The sequence below is a fragment of the Dasypus novemcinctus genome, chromosome 8 (genome assembly GCF_030445035.2).
Source record: "Dasypus novemcinctus isolate mDasNov1 chromosome 8, mDasNov1.1.hap2, whole genome shotgun sequence".
NCBI lineage: Eukaryota > Metazoa > Chordata > Mammalia > Cingulata > Dasypodidae > Dasypus > Dasypus novemcinctus.
The window spans coordinates 4,735,242-4,747,158 of record NC_080680.1 but is presented as its reverse complement, the minus strand read 5'-3'; the positions used below and the strand labels follow the sequence as shown (position 1 = coordinate 4,747,158).

The 11,917-nt window shown below is 38.6% G+C and overlaps 1 non-coding gene and 1 pseudogene across 1 annotated transcript; both read right to left on the bottom strand.

Annotated features, from left to right (window-relative positions):
- Positions 1 to 1,583: 1,583 nt before the first annotated feature.
- On the bottom strand, positions 1,584 to 1,720 carry LOC111760780 (U4 spliceosomal RNA). Its single transcript, XR_002794382.2, has one exon. It is a non-coding gene; the product is annotated as a U4 spliceosomal RNA (small nuclear RNA).
- An 8,724-nt stretch (positions 1,721 to 10,444) lies between these two features.
- LOC101445115 (contactin-associated protein-like 3) overlaps positions 10,445 to 11,917 on the bottom strand; it is a 116,603-nt pseudogene continuing 115,130 nt past the window's right edge.

Below are 11,917 nucleotides of genomic sequence, written 5' to 3'. Positions count from 1 at the left end.
CGTGGGCACTGGCTCTCCACGTGGGCACTGGCTCTCCATGTGGGCACCGGCTCACCATGTGGGCACTCAGCTCACCATGTGGGCACTGGCTCTCCACGCGGGCACTCAGCTCACCATGTGGGCACTGGGTCTCCATGTGGGCACTCAGCTCACCACATGGGCACAGGCTCTCCATGTGGGCACTGGCTTTCCACGTGGGCACTCGCTCACCATGTGGGCACTGACTCACCATGCAGGCACTCGAGCAGGCACTCAGCTCACCATGCAGGCACTCAGCTTACCACGTGGGCACTGGCTCGCCACGCGGCACTCATGTGGGCACTTGGCTCACCACGTGGGCACTCTTACTTGAACAACATTGCTTTTTACATGCATTGTTTTCAAAAAGAAATCTATAGTAATCCTTATTTTTCTTCTTGTGTACAGAATTTGTGTTTTCTCTCTGACTTAAGATTTTTCCCTTTGTCACTGCGGGTTTTAGCAATTTAATCATGATGTGCCATATGTAGTTTTCTTAATGTTACTTTTGCTTGGGGTTGTTGAGCTTGCCAAATTTGTGGGTTTAAAGTTTTCAACAAATGTGGACAATTTTCAGTCACTATTTCATCGTATATTTTTGCCCTACCTATTCTGTCCCTCCTTTTAGGACTTCAATTACACACTTACTAAGTAGCTTGACGTTGTCCCACAGCTCGCTGATGCTCTGTTCATTTTGTGTGTTTGTGTTTTTCTTTTCTCTGTGTGTTTCATTTTGGATAGTTTTTGTTTCTTCAAGTTTATTCCTCTTTCTTCTGCAAAGTTTTATCTGCTTTAATCTCATCCACTGTATTTTTTATATCATTGAAGATTTTATCTGTAGAAGGTTGATTTGGGTCAATTTTATACAATCAATATTACTACTTAACTGTTTGAATATACGAAGATAGCTATAACCATTTTAATATTCTTATCTACTAACATACTGATGCAACATCTGCATCAGTTCTTGGTTGCTTTTGAGTAATGGATTTTTCTCCTCATTATAGGTCATATTTTTCTGCTTTTTTGCATGCCTAGTTATTTTTTTATTGAACAACAGGTATTGTGAATTTCAACTTGTTGGATATTGGATTTTTAAAATTTGAATAAACATTCTTGCATTTTGTTCAGAGATGCAGTTAATTATTTGGAAACAGTTTGATTTTCTTTTGGGTTCTGATTTTAAGTTTTTTAGTGGGGCCATAGCAATTTAGAGTCTAGGACTAACTTGCCACTACTGATGTACAAACCTTCCGTGTACTCTCCCCAAAGCCCTGGTAACTGTGAGGATTTCCAGTTTAATGGGAGGAACCAGCATTGTTCCTGCTGTGTGAACCCTCTAATCTACGCATGCTCAGTGGGGTTCTGTTGCCCTCAAGGGGACAAAAACTAGGTCTTGGGTAAAGAAAAACTTTATTTAAGTATAAAGAAAAGATATACATGTGGAATATAATAGATATAAAATACATTTGTGATATTAATATTTCTTGAGGGAGTTATTAGGAAGAAATGTCTAGAAAGACTACTTAGGCAGTTGATAATTAAAAATTTTTTTTTCGCTCAATCTCCATGGAGATGTCAAAATTTGCCAATGCTGACTGTATTTCAAGTCATCATGATGGGATATTTGGAGAAGTTTTCAATTAGCAATAATCACACCTCGGATAAGTCTATGGCGACAGTACTGCCACTGCGCAAAGCTGAAAAATTTTTAACAGTAAAAAATGTTTCTGAAATCTTTTAAAAATTAATTTATTTATTCTGAAATATCGTTGAGTATTTCTTTCCATTTGCTCCAATAGTTTCCTGACACACGTGCTCACTCATCCTCTGCTGCATACTGGAAGGCAGCCCTTTGCAGAACTCCGGTTTCTCGTGGCTGCCCCTCCTCTTCAGGATTCCGTCCCCTGCTCTTCAGCCACCTTGCACAGCGGGACTCAGAAACTCAGGGGTCTCCCAGGACGCACCAGGCTCCCCTCTCCTTTCTCCTTGCAGCCCGCCTGGAAACCCTCAAGGCAATAAGCTGGACAGTCTTGGGCACCCACTCGTTTTCCATTTCACAGACATCGCTGTCTTTCTGTGCCTTATGTGCAATGTTTTAGAAAGTGCTGTTTTATACATTTTGTCTGCTTTTTGGTTGTCGAATGCACGAGGTACATCTCCCTCTTACTCTACTTGACCAAAAGTGAAAGTGAAAAAAACTTTTTAGAATATATGAATCATTTCTTAAATATCTGGAGCAAGAAGAAAATTTAGCTCTTAATTTTTCCTCACTGCAGAATATAGGAGCAAGTCCCTTGATAGAATTAGAGCGGTTAGAAACATCAGGACTTGCACTCTAACCTGTATGGTTCTGTATAACATGTACGATAAAGCAATGAAAACCTTTGTGTGTGTCGTAAGAAATGAAAATAGTAGATTTTCCTTCATGATTTAAGAACTACAATAGAAATCAGTCATACAGAGTGCTCATGTAGAGTCTATAGGTTCATTTTTACAAGTTCTCTTAAGTGTTTAGGCAGTACCACTAGCTAGGTAAGATCAACATTTTCCTAAATCTAAGTGCAAGTTCACTCTTGTGATTGTGGACATTTTCATTCATAGAGCAAAAGGTACATGCTGAAGCCAGTGTTTCACCTTTTAATATAAATAATGACAATAGAATGCAAATTTTAGGTGATGATCAATCTATGGGCAATAAATTGTGTTATCAATAATTTGTAAAAGGAAATACTGAAGGAAGTAGTGCTTCAGCATATTTTTCTAGCATTGTACTTAATGCATAATAAGTCCTGCTACTAGTTCCAGTAATGGCAATTTTACCTTTACTTCTTAAACATTATTCATATATGCAATCAAGTTACACCAACGTAGGACATAAATGCCTGTTCAGCAGTAAGTTTAGCATCAGCTACACCTATTAGAAGGTTTGTAAGGAGAAAGAATATAGTTGGATGAATGATATTTATAATAAAAAATTATAATTTTTTAGAATAAGAATTTTTTTCACATAAACTTGGTTCTTTCTTTAAACTTATTTACTACAACAGTTTATAAACATTTTCATGGTCCTTAAAATTGGTTATATATAAACCGAAAGGTTTACAACTAATACTATTTTATTCATCTTAGGCAAACAATGATATTTGACCTGTTAACACCCCAGAACTTACAAATGTTTCCATGGGCTCCTATGTAGCTATTGGCATGTACAAACAAAAGTATGGTTCTGTAACCACCTTATGCATAAAATATTTCATTTGTATCACCTTTCTTTTGATCTTTATTTCTTCCGTGTTGTTATGGCTCAGACTTTGAAAAAGTGAAAAATCAGCCAGAACCCATGGACGGTACTCAGGGAGTCTATAAATAACTTAGCATTTAAGTTAGAAGACAATCAGTTAACCAACCAACTAATCAGTTTCATTTTAAATGAGTCCATTTCATTCTCCAACTTGAAGATTACTTTAATAACTTAATTGGGTCACTCTTATTGTGGATTCCAGAATAACCTAGGTAAAAAGAACATTTGTTTGCCTTTAAGTCATATACCATGAAAGTAATATTTTATTAAAGAAAAAAAAACAATCAAAATAGATTTTCAATTAAATATTCTTTTGGAAAAGATATGAGCAAAAATCCAGAACTGTTGGTCATTCTTGGTAAACAGAGTATCAAGTAACCTAATACATCTCTCTACTCTGCTACATAATATTGGGGAAGCTAATAAAGAGGTCCTCACCTCATAATGGAAATCAGAGAGAGAAGTGCCAGTTTAGTCCAAGCTTGACAACTTATTGGTATTGTCCCTTTAGAGAAATCAGCTTTCATATCTGTGTCTTTGTGTCCTCTTCTCTTAAACTGAAGAGGAAGGTAAAAACAATGTAGATATTATGGGATTCATGCCATCCCATGTCTTTGTTACAATGAAGGGTCATAGTCAATGAAAAATGTTTTCACTTAGACTCTGAGACTCTCCATAGTAATAGACACATGGCAAAGAATAGATTGTGCATCAGAAAACGTTGTTGACTACTATCAAAATACGTTAGGTTTGTGCTTAAAAGGATGACTCTCCTTAAAGGATAAAGAATTGGAATGATGTCCTATTTGGGTATGGGCCATAACCAAAATGATATTGCTCATTGATGATACCATTTTACAGAGATAAACCTTCAAAGTCATATTAGCCACTCTATTTTCATGTTAAGGTTTCGAAGCTCTTAAGAATCAGAAAGTTCAATCTTCTCAAATGAAGAGTGTTAATTAAGTGTTAAAACAAAATTTGGGAAATTATTCTCTTCTTACTTGTATTTCATAGAAGAGTGCAACGAGCATCTATATATTTAAAGAGCACTTAGTGACTAACCTTCCTGAAACAGCAACAAGGCACTTAATTCAGATTTCAGTAAATTGTTAAATGCCTATTCTCTGGCAATACTTAGCATTTCTCACTGATAGGTAGTTTTACTTCTAACAATCCGTAGATATTTGTGTCTTTTACTTTCACTTTGTGTTTGATAATTTAAAAGAAAAACTTTACCAGATGATAAATACCAGCTCATAGGAGTCAACATGTAATAATAATCTCAGTATATACAGAAGGATAAAGTAATGCGCATGCCAGTTGAGAATGCATTCATAGGCACATTTTTTAATATTTTAGGGCAAAAACACAGCATAATTCCATCATTTAAGTTTTATGTAACACCTTTAAAATATTTTTCTTATTTTATTCCAAAAATGCATTTATTTTCAAATAAGAAAATAAAGCCCAAAAATCAATAGAGAAGACTGATGGTGGATGATATACCAAAGCATTTTTTTTCTTAAATCAATTTTATTGATGCATATTAATAAAGCATAAATCCATCCAAAGTGTATAGTCAATGGTATTCAGTGTAATCACATATTTGTGCATTCATCACTTCAATCATTTTTAGAGCACTTTCATTACTCCAGTAATAATAAACAATCTCTCTATGCTTCCCCTGCCGTACACAGCTGCTATTCTTTTCCCTTCTCTCTAGATCAAAGCAATTTGATGCTTCTTGTTTGCTGTTTTAGCAGTAGGCTGTGCTGCTTTACTCTCTTTAAACTGCAAAGTTCTAGTTACCAAAGCAATTAATTGTCTGGAGAATAAAATGTCTGTAAAAACTTCCATGAATACATGACCTCTACACATATTAGATAAAAACTGTTTTATCTTTGTTGAATCCTTCCGAGCCTTATCAGGCCTTTGGGAATAAACACCACACATTGTTCACCAAGGTGTGGCCATTGTATATTATTGTAGTAATTAAGACCCTTAAAATCCTTCCTCATTGATTTAAATAAACATCAATATAGATAATAGTACTTGGAGAAGAAACATTTTGAGAGGAGACAATCCAGAGAATATCTACATCCATTCTTTCAAATAAATAACACAGATAAGAGGAAATTTAATATGTAATAACGATGCTAAATTTGTATATTTCCAACTGGTCCTGATGTCAACAAACTACATGATCTAACTATTCCTTGGTACCTGGTAGCTGTGATTTGGAGAGCATACCGTTGTTTTTATATAATTGGTTTATTGAATCCAAATGATAGTTCCAAGCAATTATCAAATATATCAAATAAATACTCTTTCCACTGTCCCCATACAGGTAATATTCTCTGCCATTGTGATGTTAGTGAATAATCTACCAAGATATGTCCCAGTTTGTAACACACTGAATTTTGGGTAATATATGAAAAATTGACCCCATGATCAAGGAACTGTAACAAAAATGAGACTTGATACAGATCATAGAATTCTGTCTTCCCTTAGAGGGATAATCCTTCATGTTCCAAAAACAATTAGAAAAGAAGATAACACATAGGGACATTGTGCTCAAAACAGTTCAAATTTTAGAAAAAGAATTGATTCTCTTTAGTTTAAATTCATATTCCTAATAAATTGAAAAGTTGTTCTGTATAATACAGTTACAGAAAACAAAGGCGTGTCGATGATAACCTTTTAGAAAAAGAGAAAGAAGGGTAAAGAAAAACTGATACAATCTCTCAATATTTTGGGAAAAATAGTTTTCAGATTATGCTTCAATCAGGTATTATAGATATGAATATATAAAACTTTCAGTGTAAGAAGTAGCATTTATATCTGGTCACAAGTTTAGTTAAAAGTGTAATCAATTTTAAAAGACTTTAAATACAAATTACAAAGAAAAAAGGGCAGATTATCTTGTGTTGACACCCTCTATGCCTTATTACCTATGGGATTTTTGTTACATTACAAAATTCAATATTAAAATTTCATAGCTAACAGTCAATGTTATTTCAACACCAAAAGTTATCAAAATGGTTATAAACAGTCAATTATAAAAAGCAATATAACCAAAAAGAATGATGATTTTTCCAGGCCTCTAGTGCATTGTGCTGAGCATCAGACAGGGAAGGCTGTAAAGTTTTGTGCTCTTGGCTCCGAATGCCAGGAAGATGGAAATGGGAGTGAAGATGACCTAAGAAGTGTCCCTCTTTTACAGACGTCAGCGGGGCATCAGTAAAGAGGCCACAGCTAGACTTCCACGTAACGAAATACTAGAGATTAACTTCTTTTTTACCTTTAAAAAAGTTCTGTTGTATTTTTTAAAAAGAAGGTAGGACCACAGCAACATAGTTCTTTTCCCATTTGAACCCCAGTTATTACACAAATTAAACTTCAGTTTTGGAAGATCCATCAGAATGGATGAGGCGACTCTCCAGCAGTCAACTATTAATTCACAGGTATGTGAACTGTTAGTGAAGGCATGTGTTTTGCTGAGGGGAGAGGGGCCTCTGAGGCTGGACGGTGGCAACTCAAGCGGTCAGAGTAGTGAAGTCAGCCACAGCTGACCGTCAAAAGGCATACTCTCTGACTATTTTGCACACAGCGCTCACTTTTCAGAACGATCTCAGCATTCTTTTTTCAGATGTCTGACTCTGTATACGTTTTCTCTGTATAACTTTCTCTGTTGATAAACGCGTATAACTGTGGCAGTGACGCAGAGCAAGATAAATATGAAAACCACTATCACCCCTAGGGAGAGGAGAGAGAGGAAACACACACAGTCGGAATATAAATGGTAACTTTGGCCCAGTCAGAGACTGTATGGCATCACTGCTTAATAAGTTAGGTTAAAATAAACCCAGTATCTACTATATCATAAAATGGAAACATCACAGTTCAAGAATTTTAAAGTCAAGTGGTTTGATAGGGTTTGGTTTACTTTTGAGTTCCTATGACTTTTGGATACAACTTTATTAGACCTTTTTCCTTGAGTATATTATGATCAGATTTCAGCAAACGCCTTCAGTTCACAACCACAAACACAGACATGTCTCTAAGACCACATACATCTTTCATGCTAACAGGCAAGCAGTTTTAAATTATAGTATATGCTTTATAGTACCATCATAGAATAAGCAAATGTTATTGTTAACACAACAAATGGGTATATCTTAATTAAATTGTATTATAATACTTTTATGATGATACAGTTTTAAAAGGTGATACTGTACTATGCATGTAATCAATTCTGATTACCAAGAATATTGTAGGGATATTTATTAAGTTAATTTATGTGGAATGGGGGTTATTTGAAATAGCCAGGGATAAATGTTCTAGCACACTGAAGCCGTTAGCTATGCTAGCGATGGTCAACCTACCTAACACTAAACCAGCAGATTAGAATATTTGAGTGGTGGGTCTGTGTACCAGCATCTTCAAGAAACTCTTTCAGATTCGAATTCATAGCCAGGGTGCTAAAGCACCAGGCTATTAGCTGAAGCAATCATATTAGTGAAGAATGAAATTTAAATTTATGCTCAAAGCAAATAAATATGCTTACGAGCAAGCTCTTACTGCCCGATTTAAAAATTTAAGATAATCCACAAATATTTTCATTCATATTTCCACTTGGTGACTTTTAGAAGACACAAACAGCCTTTGTGAAGCCCCAAGTGAAGATTTCCATGGACTCATTCTATCCTTTACATCAGGACCAAGTAAGAATTTCTCAGGGGAATAGCAGAAAAATACTACTGTGACTTATTGTTTAGCAGCAATACCTCCCTTCATTTACTCTGTAAATCTTGCCAATGATATGTGACCAAAAGCAATAAAATTCCAAAGACAAGATCTTTGATTTTGTCCTCAATCATCCCATTTTCTTCAGGCCCTGAATAAGGCAAAAGTCGAGCATTAATTCTGACATCTTGTAAATGTTTTTGAACTTGGGATCCTATTTTGAAAATATTGAGCATACTGAAATTGCTTTTACATTGTAATGAAAAATATTCTCCTAAAAATTAGGATTGATTTAGTATTAGAATTTGATTTAAAATTTAAAATTGAACACAAATGTATTCCTTTTAGACATGCACTATTAACCACATTCCCACAGGAAACTGTTTTTATTTGTTCATTGGGTCATGTATTTTTAATTTATACCTCATTCATTAAAGAAGAAAAAATTGAGATAGAAATGGAAATGTTAATATCCTCAGAAATTTGATTAGGGCTTGTCTGAATTGTTTACTATCTCTCCAGAAGAAAAACAGTTTGCTTTTGCATGAGCTATACAAAGTTTGCAGAATAAAAAAAAAAAATGACATTTCATTAATCCAATAAAGTTAATAAGAAAGGATGAATATAATTTTTTAAGCAGTTCTGGATAAATATCATTTCAGAGAGTATTCTGTTTTCATTACCAGGAAGAGATATTCAATTGCATTTAATTTTACTTTTTCAAATAAAAATAACCATGGAATCCTCCATTTTTTAGAAAAAGTCTTTCTAAACTAAGATTAAAAATGAGATGGTTGCACAGCATTATTAACTTAATGCCATTGAATTGTACACTTTAAAATAGTTAAAATAGTAAGCTATGTTTTGTATTTTACCATAATAAAATGAAATCTAAGCATCTAAACTATGCAAATTGCCATTTTTCAAAAAGTATCACAAAGTATGTGCTTAGGTTTCCATTTCTTTGAGTATAAGGACATGTTGCTCTGTCAAAAGAGCTAATACCTTTACAAACATCCCATGTGATACAGGGAATACAGCTATTTTTAAATTAAGAAATTCTCAATTTTAGTTTTGTAACTGTTCTTTTAAAATTACGGTTCAGGGAATTCTTACACCAAGCATCTCAGAGAAGCTAAAATCAGAAAATATTATCTTGGAAGATAAACACAAGATATAGCACTTCATCACTCAGTGCTGATTCTTAGATTATTTTTCCAGTACTCTAAATAATCCATCATTGTCAAAAAAGATAACATCAAGGACAAGGTCATTCTTTTTTTGTACCTCCAATTACTGCAGAATCGCTTCCATCTGCTTTTTTAAGGGCTCTCCCTCATCTGTTAGTCCGGAATGACCTACAGTAGAAAAGGACGATGACAGACTGACAGACGCAAGCAGAAAGGGGGAATTTTGAGAAAGTCACAAATATCTGAATGAAGAACAGTCTACCCGCATGAACCGAGGGCCCGCGACCTGAGCTCCCCGCCAGCGGACAGGTCGGCTCCCCGAGGCAGCGGCGCCCTGCACCTCCGCGCAGCCGGGCGCGGCCACGTGGCACGGGCGGAGCGGGCCTGGGAGCAGCAGCGCCGCCTGCAGGGCGCGGCCACGCGGCACGGGCGGAGCGGGCCTGGGAGCAGCAGCGCCGCCTGCAGGGCGCGGCCACGTGGCGCGGGCGGAGCGGCCCCGGGAGCAGCAGCGCCGCCTGCAGGGCGCGGCCACGCGGCACGGGGGGAGCGGGCCCTGGGAGCAGCGCCGCCTGCAGGGCGCGGCCACGTGGCACGGGCGGAGCGGCCCCGGGAGCAGCAGCGCCGCCTGCAGGGCACGGCCACGTGGCACGGGCGGAGCGGGCGCCTGGAGCAGCAGCGCCGCCTGCAGGGCGCGGCCACGTGGCACGGGCGGAGCGGCCCCGGGAGCAGCAGCGCCGCCTGCAGGGCGCGGCCACGCGGCACGGGCGGAGCGGGCCCGGGAGCAGCAGCGCCTGCAGGGCGCGGCCACGCGGCACGGGCGGAGCGGGCCCGGGAGCAGCAGCGCCGCCTGCAGGGCGCGGCCACGCGGCACGGGCGGAGCGGGCCGGGAGCAGCAGCGCCTGCAGGGCGCGGCCACGTGGCACGGGCGGAGCGGGCCCGGGAGCAGCAGCGCCGCCTGCAGGGCGCGGCCACGCGGCACGGGCGGAGCGGCCCCGGGAGCAGCAGCGCCGCCTGCAGGGCGCGGCCACGTGGCACGGGCGGAGCGGCCCCGGAGCAGCAGCGCTGCCTGCAGGGCGCGGCCCGCGCCGCTCACGCGGGGGCAGGGGGGAAACCCTGGACACCCACGTGCCGCGCGTCCGGGGCCCCGGGGTCTCCGCAGTGGCAAGCAGTGGTGCATGACCGGTTATCGGGCAGGAATGCGCACTGTCTGCGCAACAGCAACGTGGAACTCCCTCCGAACCCTTTGTCCTTTCTCCTTGAAATGACCACCAGAGGCATTCGCAGCTTCTTGGGGTTGCAGAGGCAGGTTTTTAACTAGTGCTGGTTCAAATGCCGAGGCCTGGCTCTGTGCAAACAGCCTCATAGGAAGGCAGTATGTGGGATGAACTTATGAAATTCTCTGCGTTTAATTTTTTTAAATAGATCATTAAAATCCATATTTAATGGGGTTCATAGTCAGTAACTAAGGGAGTTACTTAAAATGTGGCCTGGAGATGAAGACAGAGCTCTGGAAATCCTCGCTAATTGTTTTTGGCCCATTCTATTCAACTGGTCTTTTGTAGATACAAACAGATTTATGACTTCTATATTGTCTTGATACATTATACCTTTTATCCCAAGATAATTTTCCTCTTTATCTTGTTCAGTTCTTCTAATAAATTGTCTTTTCTGATATTAATATCACAATTCCTTTCTTAAATTTATTTTCTGTTACCTGCTAGCTGTTGGTGCATATTTTTTCCCCCAATACCCAAAAGTGCATTTAACATTTTTATACAGCTAGTCATGACAGAATTTAGTCCATTTACATTTAGATTAACAATCACTATACCTGATTTTATTCTTTTTATCTTATACTATTTTATCATGTGTTACTCACTGTATGTTTCATCTTCTTCTGTTTTTCCTTTTTTTTAATTTTCCTGGTTTGATCAGTTTTCTTCCTGTCCCCTCTTTCCCTTTTGTGTTTTCAGAGTTCTTCTGAACTTTCCTAGCACTCATAATCAAAAGCACATTATTTTACGTTATATGAAACCTAGACGTTCTTTTATTAATACTAGTAATGCTTATTCACCCATTTCATTCCCCCAGTCATATCAATAAGGGGAGCATTGGATGTGTTTTCTTTCTTTCTTCCTTCCCCTCTGTTGTTCCCTACATTTCTCCTCACAGGGGAGGTCTGAAAATTTACTATTTTCTTCTCTAAATTGTCCATCCTTCTCTTCCACTCCTTGATTTTACATTGAATGCATTTAGTCCTTGAACAGGACTGCAAATTCTATTTTATATGTTCTTTCATTTCAAGAATCTTCATATGGTTGTAGAATTTGAGAGAAGTTCAATTATTTGAGTGTAGGGCTATAAACTTTAAGTATTTAGGGGAAATGCAAAAAGTAAATATGCTAAAGCTTATCTAGAATGTCTGGAGTCCATGCTAAAAGCTTACCTAAGATGTGGAAGATATATATGCTAATTGAAGCCTATTGAGAACTGAAACAAAGGGACCATTTGGCCTTTCCTCGTGGTATAAAAGACATTTGAAAATCTTGTTCGGGGCTCGGGATTCAAACAGAAAGCTCCCGAGTCTGGCCGGCCGTCAATAAACCATTTTTCCTTCTCAAAATCATTCCTGAGTCCTGGCCTCTCTATACTCAAA